Below are 13380 nucleotides of genomic sequence, written 5' to 3'. Positions count from 1 at the left end.
TTCATTCCAGGAATGCAGGGATGGTTCAATATATGGAAATTGATCAATGTAATCCACTACATAAACAAAATCAAAGAAAAAAAACCCACATGATCATTTCATTAGATGCTGAAAAAGCATTTGAGAAAATTCAACATCCCTTCATGTTGAAAGTCTTGGAAAGATCAGGAATTCAAGGTCTATACCTAAGCATAGTAAAGGCAGTATACAGCAAACCAGCAGCCAACATCAAACTAAATGGAGAGAAACTTGACACAATCCCACTAAAATCAGGGACTAGACAAGGCAATCCTCTCTCTCCCTATCTATTAAATACATTACTTGAAGTTCTAGCTAAAAAAAATTAGACAACAAAAGGAGGTCAAAGGGAAAAAATTGGAAAGAAAGAAGTCAAAATATCACTACTTGCAGATGATTGTATAATTAAGTGACCCCAAAAGTTCCACCAGAACTAAAGCTGATAAACAACTTCAGCAAAGTGGCTGGATGTAAAATTAACTCAAACAAATCAGTAGCCTTCTTCTACTCAAAGGATAAACAGGCTGAGAAAGAAATTATTGAAAAGACATCCTTCACAATAGTCACAAATAATATAAAGTACCTTAGTGTGACTCTAACCAATCAAGTGAAAGATCTGTATGACAAGAACTTCAAGTTTCTGAAGGAAGACCTCAGAAGATGGAAAGATCTCCCATGCTCATGGATAGGCAGGATTAATATAGTAAAAATGACCATGCTGCCAAAGGCAATCTAACTATTCAATGCAATTCCCATCAAAATTCCAACTCAATTCTTCATAGAGTTAGAAAGAGCAATTGTCAAATTCATTTGGAATAACAAAACACCCAGGATAGCAAAAACTTTTCTTAACAATAAAAGAACATCTGAGGGAATTACTGTCCCTGACCTAAAGCTGTACTACAGAGCAATTGTGATAAAAATGGCATGGTCTTAGTACTGAGATAAATAGGTAGATAAATGGAATAGAACTGAAGAACCTGAAATGAAACCACAAATGATCACTTGATCTTTGACAAAGCAGATGAGGTCTTTAACCAGAATTACCGTAAGTACTGATTTACCACCAACTTAAAGCTCAAATCTGTTCAACTCCTCTATAAGATGTTCACTAATATGAAGAGGCATTTTGATATTATTAGGTTTCTTTTTTCTTTATTTTCCAGATTATAATATAATTCCATTATTTCTGCTTTTCCTGAGAATGCTCCTATATACTCCATATTGCTCTTTCAAGTTCATTGTCAATCAAAGTGCTTACATATGTATATGTGATATATATATACTTCTAGATATAACATACTCATTCTGTATAATGGTACTTGTATATATATGCATATATCTTTTGGGGGCTGACCATTTAGTTTTGAACAATCAGTTGATGTGTCTGTTCCTGGGGAAGACTATTTCTTTCACTTGGAGCATTCTTTAATTTGCCTGTAGTTCTTTGTATAGAATTAAGGCCTCATGGTGTTTAACATGTACAATTTGCCATGTCTATTGATATCATCCTTTTTTTGGCAATTGGAGTTCAATAGTATTTTGAAGACATTTATCACTAAATTTAAGTTTAGTCTATATTATTGGTTCTGATTACTTTTGAAGACGTTCATTGTGTGTAGTCATTTATTTGCATGTGGACATGTGGAAGTACCTGTTCCACAGCTGAAGTATGGAGGTCAGAGGTCACCTTGAAGCAGTTGATTCTGTTCTACCACTATATCCCAGGGATTCCACTCATGCTGTCAGATTTGACAGCTGGGCCTTTATATACTGAAACGTCTCACATGCTTATTTTTAAAAAAACATTTTAAGATAAAAAGAGAAAGTATTTATAGACCCATCTTTAAGGCTATTTATATTGAATGTTAAATGTGTAGTTTTTTAAAAAAGAGAGACAAATGTTTCATGGTTTAGAATGTTTAAATTTTATTGTCTTAAATCTATAATCACATGCTAAATTTCAGAAGGCATTTGTTACTCTATTCTTTCAAAATTAAATATGAAATCATTCTATATTTCTGAGAATTTGTTGATTCTATATAAGAAACCAATGCTAATGTTGCTTTTCTTTTTGTCAGAGATTAAGGTCTCATGGACTCATGACAGAGATCAAAAAGTTTCTTTTTGCTCATGACAAAGATATCAGTAGGCATAATTTTACATAAGAAAAGCACTGATACTATCAAAGAATGTCAGGGAACAATGATTCAGTAGATGTTCTGAAATTAGAAAGTTTTAAAAAATTGCAAGCTAAGCAATTAGGAACTATCACAGAGTTGGGAGTTCAAAGAAGTGCATCTGAAACATAGCATCAATCCAAAGGAAAAGAGGTTCATTTGCCAAACACCAACATGCAGCAGGATCTTGGAGAGACCAAGTTTTCAGAAGAAAGTGCCTTGCCAAGTTTTCCTGTCCCACTTAATAATGGTATATATATATATATATATATATATATATATATATATACATATATATGTGTATATATACATATACATATATACATACAACACACATATATATGTATATATATGTATATATATGTATATATATGTATATATATGTATATATATGTATATATGTGTGTTGGTGTGTGTGCATGCACATTGACAGACACTGTAAGTTTGACATGTTGAGTTTTAAAGGATAATTTGAATTTCTATATGATGTATACATTTTTAGCTCCTTGACTTTTACTGATAACTTTGCATAGTAATAACATTTTATGTTATGTCTTTTGGCTCAAGGCAGCGTTCCTGGGAGAATAGCACCTATCAATGAAGCAGACTAATGTTTCATGTAATAGCAAACCTTATTCAGAAAAAATATAACTTTAAAATAAGTGATTAAAATTATTCTTGAAGTACCTAAAATTATTCATACTATTATTCAGCATATACATCAAAGAAAGATGAGAAGAAAAATACATCAAATGTAGGTAATATGGTTAAAAAGATGGTGCTTACTGCCATCTCAATGTGATTCCCAGGAGCCACAGAGTGGAAGAACAAGCTCCTCTTCAGTCACACTTACACAGTTTGTGGGACATGTGTACATGCACACTGATACACCCACATGCACAAATTATACACACACACACACTCATATACATACACGAAAACACACACAAACACACACACACAAACACACACACACTCACAAACACACACACACACACACACACACACATATATATATATAAAACAATGAGATGAAATGAAAAAGTAATGATAGAAGCAATGTTGGAATCTGAGTTCATTTAATGTGGCGGCACATCCCAATAGAGCAGAATATGAGTGTTCTCAGATCATCCCTGGGGAAAGACTTAAAAGAGCCAAAAATTGAGCTCATGGTGGTTGCTTTCGAAAATATTTTTAAAAGTGTACAATGAAATAATACATGCCAATAAATACAAAATTTTTAGTATAGAGGATTTCTATGGTCAGTGAAAACTGACTAAATTCTGACTTTTTTATAAGAAGAATCTCTAGGAATTTATGGCTTCTCATTTCTCATTCCATTCATTTTCTCTTGGAATGGTTTGATCAGTACATTTGAACAGAAGTTTAACATATTGCCAGTTCAGTATTTCTCAGTTCCTGATCCCACAGCAGCATAGAGCACATTATCCTTGCTTTCTCAGATGTGTGTCAGGAGCTGCTCTTCCCTGCCACATGGGTCAGCAGGTCCTCATGCAAATATGCTGACCTCATCTGGGATTTCACTATACAAAAACACAATTTTGTTTCTTTTCTTCAGCCTAGTGTTCAAAATGATCATTGCTGGCACTCAAGGAGATAACTCATTTCCACCTGCTTCTATATTTCTTATTAAATATTTCAATCTCTTAAAACCATGTAAGACTAAAGCAGAAATTAGAATGTGATACATTATTTTCAATATCTGGTGACTTATCAGGAAGTGAATTCATACAGGGAAAAGAAGAGGTAGAAGATGAGTTTTGCAGCAGTCGGAACAGATGGCTTTTACAGTTGTAAACAGTGCACAAAGTTCAATTTCTGACCATAACTATTTGTCTGAACTTTGCAGTGTGGCTAGATTTTTTTTTTTTTTTTTTTTTGTGGCTAGAATTTTTAGCATGAGTTACCAAAGCTTGTGATAGCAGTAAGTCAAAAAAAAAAAAAAAAAAAAAGATGACTCCTCCTGCTATAAATCAAAAGATCCTGTACTTCAAAGCAAGTTGATCTTTTTCTTTCAGGTGACTGGCAGATGTATGTCTAATTTCTTCAGTTAAAAGCAACAACAGCCAATCTTTTGAAATATATAACAGCAATATTTAGCTCACTTATTTATTTTATGTTTCTGGTTTATTAATTCATTCAAAACTAGGATAAGAAAGAGCACTAAAATACATTGATCATTTTCAATTAAAACTCCAGTGTACAAAGGTTGGGCGAGAACTTGGCAGACAATCTCACAGTCCCCAGAGGACTCTCCACGTGATCTTAGGATCACTGGTGAGTGGAACACAACATCGGTTCCAATCCAATTGTGCTGGGCCTGTGTCAGCAGCAGGGAAGCAGAAAACACACCTGACCAGGGGATCAAGTCCCTTCTGGTCCATGCCAGCTCTGGGTCACCTTGAGTGCAAACTCAGTGGACAGCCCCATGATCCCCAGAGGACTTTCCACTCAATCTTAGGATCACTGGTGAGTGGAACACAATATCTGTTCCAAACCAATTGTGACAGGCCTGTGACAGCAGGAACAAGGGCACAGGAGCCCTGCCTGACCAGTAGCTCGGGATCCTTTTGATTCATGCTGGTATAACTTGGTTTCGAACACACCAGACAGCCCCATGGTCCCCAGAGGAGACACCATTTCCAGGTGCTGTAACATGCCCATGATCTTAGGATTCCAGGATTTCAGGATAAAAGGAGCTTGGTCACACCAGGATCTCAGGGTCTCAGTGGAAGCTTGACTGCCAAGAACTTTGACACACACAGAATCTCAGGTTCATAGGAGCCTGGAATCACAGGATCACAGAGAGAGCTGGACTCTAAAGAGTCCTGAATCAACTGGGATTATAGAAGAACAGGCTCCAACCATATATACTGAGGGCAGCAAGCACTTGAGATAATCAGATGGAAGGAGGCAAGCATAAGATCAGAAGCAGCAGAAACCAAGTTTACTTGGCATCATCAGAACCAAACTATCCCACCATAGCAAGCCCTGGATACACCATCACACCAGAAAAGCAAGATATGCATCTAAAGTCACTTCTCATGATGATGGAGGACTTTAAGATAGAAAGAAATAACTCTCTTAAAGAAATACAGGAAAACACAGGTAAACAGCTAGAAGCCCTTAAAGAAAAAACACAAAAATCCCTTAAAGAGTTCTAGAAAAGCACTACCAAACAGGTCAAAGAATTGAACAAAACCATCCAGGATCTAGAAGTGGGAATAGAAACAATAAAGAAATGACAATGGAAGACAACTCTAGAGATAGAAATCCTAGGAAATAAATCAGGAACCATAGATTTGAGCATCAGCAACAGAATACAAGAGATGGAGGAGAGAATCTCAGGTGCAGAAGACTCCATCCATAGTAAAGGTGGACACAATTAAAGAAAATGCAATTTGTAAAATGATCCTAACTCAAAACATCCAGGAAATCCAGGACACAATAAGAAGCCCAAACCTAAGGATAATCAGTGTAGATGAGAATGAAGATTTTCAACTTAAAGGGCCAGTAAATGTCTTCAACAAAATTATAGAAGAAGACTTCCCTAACCTAAAGAAAGAGATGCCCATGAACATACAAGAAGCCTACAGAACTCCAAATAGACTGGAACAGAAAAGAAATTCCTCCTGACACATAATAATCAGAACAACAAATGCACTAAATAAGGATAGAATTTTAAAAGCAGTAATGGAAAAAGGTCAAGTAAGATATAAAGGCAGACCTATCAGAATTACACCAGAGTTCTCACCAGAGACTATGAAAGCCAGAAGATCCTGGACAGATGTTATACAGATACTAAGAGAACACAAAGGCCAGTCCAGGTTACTATACCCAGTAATACTCTCAATTACCATACATGGAGAAACCAAAGTATTCCATGACAAAACCAAGTTCAAACAATAACTTTCTATGAATCAAGCCCTTCAAAGGATAATAAATGGAAAACTCCAACACAAGGAGGGAAATGACACCCTAGAAAAAGAAAGAAAGTAATCCTTCAACAAACCTAAAAGTAGATATCCACAAGAACAGAATTCCAACTCTAACAACAAAAATAACAGGAAGTAAAAATTACTTTTCTTTAATATCTCTTAATATCAATGGACTCAATTCCCCAATAAAAAGACATAGACTAATAGACTGACTACATAAACAGGACCCAACATTTTGCTGCATACAGGAAACCCATCTCAGGGACAAAGGCAGACACTACCTCAGAGTAAAAGGTTGGAAAGCAATTTTGCAAGCAAATGGTCTGAAGAAACAATCTGGATTAGCCATTCTAATATCAAATAAAATCAACTTCCAACCCAAAGTTATCAAGAAAGACAAGGAGGGCACTTCATACTCATCAAAGGTAAAATCTTCCAAGATAAACTCTTAATTCTGAATATATGTGCTCCAAATACAAGGGCATCCCCATTCATAAAAGAAACTTAAGTAAAGCTCAAAGTACACATTGCATTACACACAATAATACTGGGAAACTTTAAGACCACACGCTCATCAATGGACAGATCCTTGAAACAGAAATGAAACAAAGACACACTGAAACTTATAGAAGTTATGAAACAAATACATTAGCAGATATCTACAGAACATTTTACCCTAAAATGAAAGAATATACCTTCTTCACATTACCTCATGGTACCTTCTCCAAAACTGACCATATAATCAGTCACAAAACAGGCCTCAACAGATACAAAAATATTAAAATTACCCCATGCACCCTATCAGATCACCATGGACTAAGACTGATCTTCAACAACAACATAAATAATAGAAAGCCAATGTTGACGTGGAAGCTGAGCAACTATCTGCTCAATGATAACTCAGTCAAGGAAGAAATAAAGAAAGAAATTAAAGACTTTTTAGAGTTTAAGGAATATGAAGCCAGAATGTACCCAAACATATTGAACACAATGAAAGCAGTCTTAGAGGAAAACTCAGACCTCTGAGTGCCTCCAAAAAGAATCTAGAGAGAGCACACACTAGCAGCTTGACATCACACCTAAAATCTCTAGAACAAAAGGAAGCAAATTCACCCAAGAGGAGTAGACAGCAAGAAAAAAATCAAACTCAAAGCTGAAATCAACCACGTAGAAACAAAAAGAACTATTCAAAGAATCAATCAAACCAGGAGCTGGATTTTTGAAAAAAAAAAAACAAAAAACAAAAAAAAAACAAGATAGATAAACGCTTAGTCATACTAACTAGAGGGCACAGGGATAGTATCCTAATTAATAAAATCAGAAATGAAAAGAGAGACATAACAATAGAACCTAAGAAAATCCAAAGGATCATCAGATCCTACTACAAAAGGCTATACTCAACAAAACTGGAAAACCTAGATAAAATGGACAATTTTCTAGACAGATAGAAGGTAACAAAGTTAAATCAGGATCAGATTAACAATTGAAACAGTTCCATATCCCTAAAGAAATAGAAGCAGTCATTAATAATCTCTAAACCAAGAAAGTTCAGGACCAGATGGGATTAGTGCAGAGTTCTATCAGACCTTCAAAGAAGATCTAATTCAAATTCTCTTTAAATTATTTTACAAAATAGAAACAGAGTGTACTCTATCCAATTCATTTTATGAAGCCACAATTACTCTGTTACCTAAAACACAGAGAGACCCAACAAAGAAAGAGAACTTCAGACCAATTTCCCTTATGAATATCGATGCAAAAATACTCAATAAAATTCTCACAAATAAAATCCAAGAACACATCAAAATGATAATCCATCATGATTAAGTAGTCTTAGTTCCAGAGATGCAGGGATGGTTTAATATACAGAAATCCATCAATGTAATCCACTATATAAACAAACTCAAAGACGAAAACCACATGATCATCTTGTTAGATGCTGAGAAAACATTTGACAAAATCCAACACCCATTCATGATAAAAGTCTTGGAAAGATTAGGCCCATGCCTAAACATAATAAAAGCAACATACAGCAAAACAGTAGCTAACATCAAACTAAATGGAGAGAAACGTGAAGCAATTCCACTAAAATCAGGGTCTAGACAAGGCTGCCCACTTTCTCCCTATCTATTCAATATAGTACTTGAATTTTTAGACAGAGAAATTAGACAACAAAAGGATATCAAGGGGATACAAATTGGAAAGGAAGAAGTCAAAATATCACTATTTTCAGGTGATATGATAGTATATATAAATGACCTTAAAAATTCCACCAGAGAACACCTAAACCTGATAAAGAGCTTCAGTGCAGTAGCTGGATATAAAATTAACTTAAAATAATCAGTGGGCTTTCTATACACAAAGGATAAACAGCATGAGAAAGAAATTAGGGAAACAAAACCCTTCACAATATTTACAAATGGTATGAAATATCTTGATGTGACTTTAATTAAGGAAGTGAAATATCTGTATGATAAGAACTTCAAGTCTCTGAAGAAAGAAATCACATAAGATCTCAGAAGATGGAAATATCTCCCAGGCTCATGGACTGGCAGGATAAATATAGTAAAAATGACTATCTTGCCAAAAGCAATCTACAGATTCAATGCAATCCCCATCAAAATTCCAACCCAATTCTTCATTGTATTATAAAGGGAAATTTGCAATTTCATCTGGAATAACAGAAAACCTAGGATAGCAAAAACTATTCTCAACAAGAAAAGAACCTCTTGTGGAATCACCATGCCTGATCTCAAGCTGTACTACAGAGTAATTGTGATAAAAACTGCATTGTACTTCTACAGTGACAGACAGGTAGATCATTGGACTAGAATTGAAGACGCAGAAATGAAGCCACATACCTATGGCCACTTGATCTTTGACAAGGGAGCTAAAACCATCCAGTGTAAAAAAGACAACATTTTCAACAAATGGTGCTGATACAACTGGTGGTTACCATATAGAAGTATTCGAATTGAGCCATTCTTATCTCCTTGTACAAAACTCAAGTCTAAGTGATTCAAGGCACTCCACATAAAACCAGAGACTCTGAAACTTAAAGAGGAGAAAGTGGGGGTGGGGGGAGCCTCAAAAATATGGGCACAGAGGAAAAATTGCTAAACAGAACAGCAATGGCTTGTGCTGTAAGATTGAGGATTAACAAATGATACCTAATAAAATTGCAAATCTTCTGTAAGGCAAAAGACACTGTCAATAAGACAAAAAGGCCACCAACAGATTGGGAAAGGATCTTCACCTATCCTAAATCTGATAGGGGCCTACTATCCAATGTATAAAAAGAACTTGAGAAGCTGGACTCCAGAAAATCAAATAAACCTAATAAAAAATGTTGTATAGAGTTAAAATAGGAATCTCAACTAAGGAATATCAAATGGCTGAGAAGCACCTCAAAAAATGTTCAACATCCTTAATCATCAGGAAAATGCAAATCAAAACAATCCTGAGATTCCACCCTCACACCAGTCAGAATGGTTTAGATAAAAAACTCAGGTGACAGCAGATATTGGCGAGGATGTGGAGAAAGAGGAACACTCCTCCACTCCTGGTGGGATTGCAAGCTGGTATAAACACTCTGGAAATCAATTTGCTGGTTCCTCAGAAAATTGGACATAGTACTACTGGAAGATCCAGCAATACCTCTCCTGGGCTTATACCCAGAAGATGTTCCAACTGGTAACAAGAAAACATGTTCCATTATGTTCATGGTAGCCTTATTTATAAAAGCCAGATGCTGGAAAGAAGCCAGGTATCCCTCAACAGAGGAATGGATACAGAAAATGTGGTACACTTACACATTGGAGTACTACTCAGCTATTAAAAACAATAAATTTATGAAATTCTTAAGCAAATGGATGGGTCTGAAGGATTTCATCCTGATTGAGGTAACCCAATCACAAAAGAACACACATGATATGCATTCACTGATAATGTGGATATTAGTCCAGAAACTTAGAATACCGAAGATACAATTTGCAAAACACATGAAACTCAAGAAGAAAGAGCAAAGTGTGGATACTTCATTCCTTCTTTGAATGGGGGAACAAAATACCCATGGAACGAGTTGCAGAGACAAAGTTTGAAGCAGACCCTGAAGGAATGACCATCTTGAGACTGCCCCACTTGAGGATCCACCCCATAAACAACAAGCAAACCCAGATACTAGGCAGATGCCATCAAGAGTCTGATGACAGGAGCCTGATATAGCTGTCTCCTGTGAGGCTCTGCCAGTGCCTGGCAAGTACAGAGATTGATGCTCAATGTCATCCATTGGATGGAGCACAGGGTCCCCAATGAAGGATCCAGAGAAATACCAAGGGAGCTGAAGGGGACTGAAGCCTCATGGAAGTATCATCAATATGAACTACCCAGTACCCCCAGAGCTCCTTGGAACTATACCACCAATCAAAGAAAACACGTGGTGGAACTTTTGGCTCTAGCTATATATGTAACAGAGGATGGCCTAGTTGGTCATCAATGGGAGGAGAATCCCTTGGTCCTGTGAATGCTCTGTGCCCCAGTATAGGGGAGTGTCAGGACCAAGAATGGGAGAAGGTGGGTTTGGAATCAGGGGGAGGGGGGATGTGATAGGGGATTTTCAGAGGGAAAACTAGGAAAGGGGATAACATTTGAAATGTAAATAAAGAAAATATCTAATAAAAAATTAAAACAAACAAACAAAACAACTCCAATGTATAAGGTGATACTTTGAGAGATTGAAAATAAATGGTATTGAAATTGCATTTAAAAATACTGTATGATCAGGGCAAGGTCCTTGGACTTTGTTGATATCGCCATTTTTATTCTGAAAATAATTTGAAATTTTATTTTGATATTTAATTGCAAACATTTGAGCATTTACTTAGTTCTTTATGGTAATCCTATGAGAAAAATAATAATCCTATTGACTTTTTTTTTGAATATGCAAGTTTCTTTATTATTTTTGATTAGAGATCTTCTAAATGTTATTTTTTTAATTAGGTAATTTCCTCAATTACATTTCCAATGCTATCCAAAAAGTCTCCAATACACTCCCCTCCCCCAGTCCCCCACCCACCCACCCCCACCCCTTGGCCCTGGCATTCCCCTGTACTGGGGCATATAAAGTTGGCAAGTCCAATGGGCCTCTCTTTCCAGTGATGGCCTACCAGGCCATCTTTTGATACAAATGCAGCTAGAGACAAGAGCTCTGGGGTACTGGTTAGTTCATAATAATGATCCACCTATGGGGTTGCAGTTCCCTTTAGCTCCTTGGGTACTTTCTCTAGCTCCTCCATTGGGGGCCCTGTGACTTTTAATCCTATAATGTCTTCATACATATTTATATAAAAACAAGAAATTAAAAAAATGAAAGAATGTGATATCTTCATAAAGATTATGCACACAGATACTACCATATATTGCAATTTTATCCCGAATTAATGTTACATAGCTCTATCAGAAATACAATACCTTCAAAGTATAAATTACTCTGTGCTAGGAAGTGTCAATTTGTTACTCTAAATAATTTCCCTAATCTGTTTTTTTCACCAACACTCCTCAACTTCTATGTCTTCTGCTCTGTCAAGATGTTCAAGGGTCACTTGAAAGATTTCAAGTTGGTTTTATAATTTTTAGCTGTAAAAAAATGTATAATTGATTATGAGCATGGCAAAATGTCTTCAAGGGTGTAATAGTGATATTTATATCTTGGTGGGAGCCAACAGCTGTCTATTAGACTTAAGCCTGCTCAGCAGGTAGTCTGGTACTGTTAACTGAGCTAATAACCCAGGACTGGTGGTCTTATTGACCTTATTAAGAGGAATCTCTTACTGTCACCTCCAGAAAACACTAACATTTCTAACCTCTTTGGAATGCTAGTGTACATACAAATGTAATCCTCACCCATCATCAAAGAAGCTCATTTTTCGAGCAGGTGAATGCATTACAGAAATATTCAAACTATGATAATATCTATGGAATGGCACCCCCAACTGATACAACTATATTAAGCTTCTACACTTAAGACTTAGGGAACATCATGGAAGATGAGTCAGAAAGATTGTAAGAGCCCAGAAGACCAGGAAGTTGGGTGTGAGTTTGTGCTTTCTAGCTATAACTGGGAATCTCAAATGGCTGCTTAAACAAGATTTCAACAATTACAACAACTGACATACAGGGAAGATAAAAAAGTTTACATGGCCTCACTCCTTTATAAAGAGTTATTGGCAGTTAAAAAATACTGACAGCATGAAATTAATCTTGTCCAGGGATGACCACAATCCTATTTGTCATCCTATACCAAGCACTCAGCTCTAGAAATATAAACATATAGGCAACACTGGACAGACTTAGCCATTTATTATTATATATTTATGTGTTTCTATGTATTGCTGTGTTTGCATCAGCAGACCATACACTAAAAGTAGAATCATACAGAGAAAATTAGCATGGCCCTTGTGGAAGGATATCACATAGAATATATGATATCTATCTACGTATCTATGTATCTATGTATCTATGTATCTATATATCTATGTATCTATGCATCTATGTATCTATCTATCTATCTATCTATCTATCTATCTATCTATCTATCTATCTATCTATCTATCTACACATCTTTTTTTTTTTTTTTTTTTGCCTACTTAAACCATGGTCCTCTCATCTTAAATCTCCTCAAGATGATCATTTTTTCTATGTTCTTGAACTAATAACAGCATTTGTTAGTTTTAAAGTGTTTGTTCTAAGAAAATATAATATCCAGCCCTGCTGTTATGTACTCATAGATATACCACTTTTCCAGATTTATCTCATATATATTACTTTTTGGGTGTGATGACCAAGCTTAAACTCTACTATCTTAATAAATTTCAAGAATATAAAGTATTGTTATTATTACCTGTAGCCAATATGCTGCACAGTAAATTCCCCAAATGCATTCCTCTTATCTAACCAAAGTTTGACACCCTTTGACTGACATAACATTTCCCTGATACTCCACACCCACTATAATACCTTGATCACAGTTATATATACTACCTCTATAAATTTAACTTTTGTAGTTTTCATGTGTAAATGAATTCATAGGCGGGTAAAATTGTTCAGCAAGTACATATCCTGGTCACCAAGCTTGTCTCTTGACATCTTGAGTTTGATATCTAGGACTATATATTGATATTACACACACACACACACACACACCCAATACTATAGAAATAAACATT

The 13380-nt window shown here is 35.7% G+C and overlaps 1 non-coding gene across 1 annotated transcript; it reads left to right on the top strand.

Moving 5' to 3' along the window:
* Positions 1–12550: 12550 nt before the first annotated feature.
* On the top strand, positions 12551–12656 carry LOC115030925 (U6 spliceosomal RNA). Its single transcript, XR_003836525.1, has one exon. It is a non-coding gene; the product is annotated as a U6 spliceosomal RNA (small nuclear RNA).
* Positions 12657–13380: the final 724 nt, after the last annotated feature.

Source organism: Mus caroli, unplaced genomic scaffold, assembly GCF_978045245.1.
Source record: "Mus caroli unplaced genomic scaffold, Mus_caroli_1 scaffold_6, whole genome shotgun sequence".
NCBI lineage: Eukaryota > Metazoa > Chordata > Mammalia > Rodentia > Muridae > Mus > Mus caroli.
This window is presented reverse-complemented; position numbering and strand designations above follow the sequence as displayed.